Raw genomic sequence first — 4,196 nt, 5'->3', positions numbered from 1 at the left:
ACACACACACACACACACACACACACACACACACACACACAGAACCCACAGGCAGACGGTCGAACGCAAACATTTAAACAGCTTGATTGCATGTGGGGAGATGGGCACTGGGGGCTGCATAAGCCCTATATTTGCTTAACAGCAGAAATAAGTGGACCACTGAGGAAGAGGGCTGAAGCATCTTCTTCCAATAATGGTTAGAAAACGAGACAGGCAGGGGGACAAAGATGAGAGAGAATGGGAGATCATCCCTTTCATGTTAATTGCATCATCCCTTTATCATGCCTGCCACATGCTCATCAAACTGCATGTTATGGACTGTATCTGTAATCACAAAGAGAGGGCGCTCCTCTGCCATGCCACAAGGTCAGAGGAGTCGTATTCGCGACAGAGGGCAAAGATGTGAGAGTATTTACAGCGCGCTTGGGTTCCATGTTGATGATGGTGTTTATTATTTCCATTTATATAATGTGTCATTTGATACGCTTCATGAGTCTCACATGAGCAGATCAAAGGATAAGTATGACTTAAACATTTGTATTTTTAGTATAGATTATACTGAGGCTGAAGAGTATATGTGGCTGTGTGTATGAGTGCACTTGTTTGATGAAGGTCAAGGTAAAGGTTGTAGTGGTTATGGTTTCAGTTAGGGGCATGAATGTAAGGGACTAAGATGTCCTCTTAAGAGATCACACAAGAGCTTGAGTGGGTGTTTTATGTGAGGCTGGATGTGTGTAAAAGAGGATACGCCTACCTATATCTACCCTATAGGTGAGCTGGCTTAGCATGAGAGCAGTGTATCAATCTGGGTCAGTATGTGGATACAAACACACACACACTACAAACACACACACACCCACAGGGGCTCACTTAACAGAGCCCCATCCCCCTCTTCACACTCACACACTATATTAACTTACTGTATACAGACAGAGCACGTGGTTGTGTGGATGTACACACACACACACGCACGCACATGCACTCGCGCATTTGTCCAGAACACATACTGGACACACATACATATAAACCTGGATGAGGAGTGTGTAACTGTGTATGAGATAATGGCTTCCCCCCCAATTCACAGCCCCAGGCTTTCGCAAAAAGTCTTTGTCAATTTAAAAAAGAAAAAAATATGTGCGCTCGCTCACTCGCTCGCTCGCTCGCTCGCACACACACACACACACACACACACACACACACACACACACACACACACACACACAGCAGTTTTTATCTGCCACTATAAATCCTTTCACGGATCACTTCCTCAAAACACCCTGCCAATATTCAACTTCCTCATGGCAGCAAGTGAAGCAGCGAATTGCAGCAAGAAAGATAACATGAAGAAAAGATAACAACAGAGAGAGAGAGAGAGAGAGAGAGAGAGAGAGAGAGATTACTTGTTTTTAATTCTTATTCTCAAAACCAAAACAAACACTAATAGCATCTAATAGCATTTTAAATCTTGCCAATAAGGCAAGTACCTTTTAGGATTTTCCACCATATCAGGGTTCTGCTAAAGATCTGAGTGTAAATAGTCCTAAAGAAATCCATTAGCACATCGGTATTCAAGTGAAGTAACAGGTTACAAAATTACAAAGTTAAAGCAGCTGTTGGTCAAAGTAGAGTGTGTCGCTCACTAATCACAAGGCTGGCGGTTCAGTCCCTGCCTCCTCCTGTCCACCTGTTGAAGTGTCTTTGGGAAAGACACTGATCACCAAATTTCTCCTGATGGTTATGGCCAGATGCTTGCATGGTTGCTCACTGCACATATAGGTGTGTGAATGGGTGAACGAGAGGCTAACTGTAAAACACTTTGGATGATACCGCTACATTAACGAAAGAACAGCTGACCCGCAATATTAAAATATTTCTCACTTTATCTTATTTTCACTGCATCTCGTTTGATCTGCACTGGCTTTTCTTTATGGACCAAAGCAGAGTGTTTGTTTTTTTCTCCGTCTGGAGATAAAGATGAAGAGAAGGTGAGGGAGGAGAAAGGACAGCAGAGCCTCAATGACCTTTGACCCCTCGTAATTCTTTGGCTGTCTGGATGCCTGAAGATGACCCTTTGCACAGCTGAGACCTAACACATCCACTAGCACACACCCACACTTGAGTGGCAGATGGTAAATATGTCTGAAGTATTCAGTATGAGGTAAAAGTGCACATTTGCAGACTCATCCTCTCTTGCTCTCTTGCTCTCTGCCAAGCCTTCAGTACGACACTGCCTTTAACTGCTGTTCCCTCAAGACTTTCAGTAGCTCTTACAGCAGGTCTCCCTCTTTGTCTGTCTAGTTCGTCTCTATTCTGCTCTTCAGCCGTTTCTCCTCTCCCATACTCTATTAATATTTCCACACAACACAGCGCGCACATACACACAGACAAAGTAGGCTAATGTCTTTATCAGATCCAAATCTGTTGTATGATCCCTCTTTACTTATTTTGCATTGTAAACCTTCGATGGCCGAACCAGAAATTTTGAGGACTGAGCTGCAGTCGTAATTTTTTTAAGTACATCGTGAGTTTCTATTATCTCACTTTATCTCGTGTAATTATATCTCTCCTGTAATTCTTACATAAAAGCACACAATTAAGTGTAGGCACTGCTACAGCACGCATTGCTCTGTTTGCCCTTTGAGCTGTGCAGTGTGTTAAATGGCGGGGAAATGTCAGGTGGTGCCAGTCCAGAGGGCTGTTAAGGTATTTTGTTATCACCACATTACCTCCAGCAAGAAACTAGGCAGTGTCCCAGTGAGAACATTAATGATTGATAAACTCCTTTCATCAGCACACACACTCAATGGCCCATGCGGGATGGCCATTTGAACAAAATGTGTGAAAGGCTTTGTTTCTTGCACTTCTGTTATATTTAGATAACATGTATGAATGTTTGCGTGTGTGTGCGAGAGAGAGAGAGAGTGAGAGAGAGAGAGAGACCCATCAAGAGAAAAGAACCACCACCAAACAGTAGTATACTGTAAGAGGAGAGAAATCACACACACACACACACACACACACACACACACACACACACACACACACACACACACACACACACACACACACACACACACACACACACAGACAGCCTATACTGACCATGCAAAACAAAAAGCTTGTACTCTTGGAACTTCACCTCCTATTGTCTTTCTCATCCAAATGGTTAACAAAACACAGACAAGATGAAGCCAGTTATCTTCAAACACCCAAGCCCTTCTATCTCTCTGCCTCTGTCACTCACAAAGCTCCCATAACATCCTCAAAATGAAAAATGTATTTCTTTACCTTTTAACTTAAGCTCCCGGTGTTTCCTGAGTGTGTGTAACAGTTAATTCCCTGTGGCGGTTAAACGACAGTCAGCACGTGTCCTCTCCGGGAGCGAACAGGGGAATCCTTGCATCAGTGAGAGAGGTCTCTCCCGGACTCCGGTGCAGTGTTGGACTATACGCACACACACACATTACAGCACATACTCACACATGCTGCCTCTTGCACGCCTAGACCAGACTGAAGGCTGGGGAGAGGGTGTGTGTGTGCTGCCTGAGTCTGAGCCCGCCCTCTTTTCTCTGGTTCCCCCCTTCTCTCCTGCATGCTCTCACCCTGCCCTCCTCCTCCTTCCCTCTCTCATCCCCGCTCCCTCTCCCTCTCTCTCTCTCTCCAATTTCACCTCCTCCGGTTTGCCAATTGACTGCCAGCATGTGTGCTGGGTCTGTGCCTCTAAGCCTTTAGATGTCCCAGTCCCCCTTTTTAATTGCTGGCTCTCTGGCCTCTCTACACAAAAACAAAGACACAGCGGACAAGCACAGGCACGCACAAACAGGTTACATGTAAAGATGCAAACACATTTGCCCACAAGTAAAACATCATAGATTGTTACAGTCAATATGAGTATTTTACAAAAAAGATCACAGATGATACAAACCGACACACTGGCAAGTAAGTAGGCAGGAAATGATAAAATGTGCAACCTGTAAGATTGAACGCACCAGAATAGCGATGTGGTTTAAGTAGAGAGGTGAGAAAAGTGAAGAGGAATCCATCTAAATCCTTGGAAACCTTCCACAAGAGCAGCAGTAGCTCTCGTTATGCTGTTGCTTCTTTTTTTTTTCCACCCATCTTTCCTTTACTATCGTACAACCCACCAGGCTTTTTGTAACATAGGCTTCGGATAAAAAGAGTGAATCCTCATGTGA

General features: G+C 44.3%; 1 protein-coding gene across 2 annotated transcripts in view; it reads right to left on the bottom strand.

Annotated features, from left to right (window-relative positions):
• Positions 1–3,512, bottom strand: part of tiam1a (TIAM Rac1 associated GEF 1a) — a 54,347-nt gene extending 50,835 nt beyond the window's left edge. For both annotated transcript variants that reach the window (XM_070982639.1, XM_070982640.1), the window contains exon 1: positions 3,289–3,512. The gene's annotated coding sequence lies outside the window, so the exon portion shown is untranslated. The remainder of the gene's footprint in view (positions 1–3,288) is intronic.
• Between the last annotated feature and the right edge of the window lie 684 nt (positions 3,513–4,196).

The sequence above is a fragment of the Chaetodon trifascialis genome, chromosome 16, assembly GCF_039877785.1.
Source record: "Chaetodon trifascialis isolate fChaTrf1 chromosome 16, fChaTrf1.hap1, whole genome shotgun sequence".
Classification (NCBI taxonomy): Eukaryota; Metazoa; Chordata; class Actinopteri; order Chaetodontiformes; family Chaetodontidae; genus Chaetodon; species Chaetodon trifascialis.
Note: the sequence above shows the minus strand (reverse complement) of the source record. Positions and strands in the feature narration are given on the sequence as shown.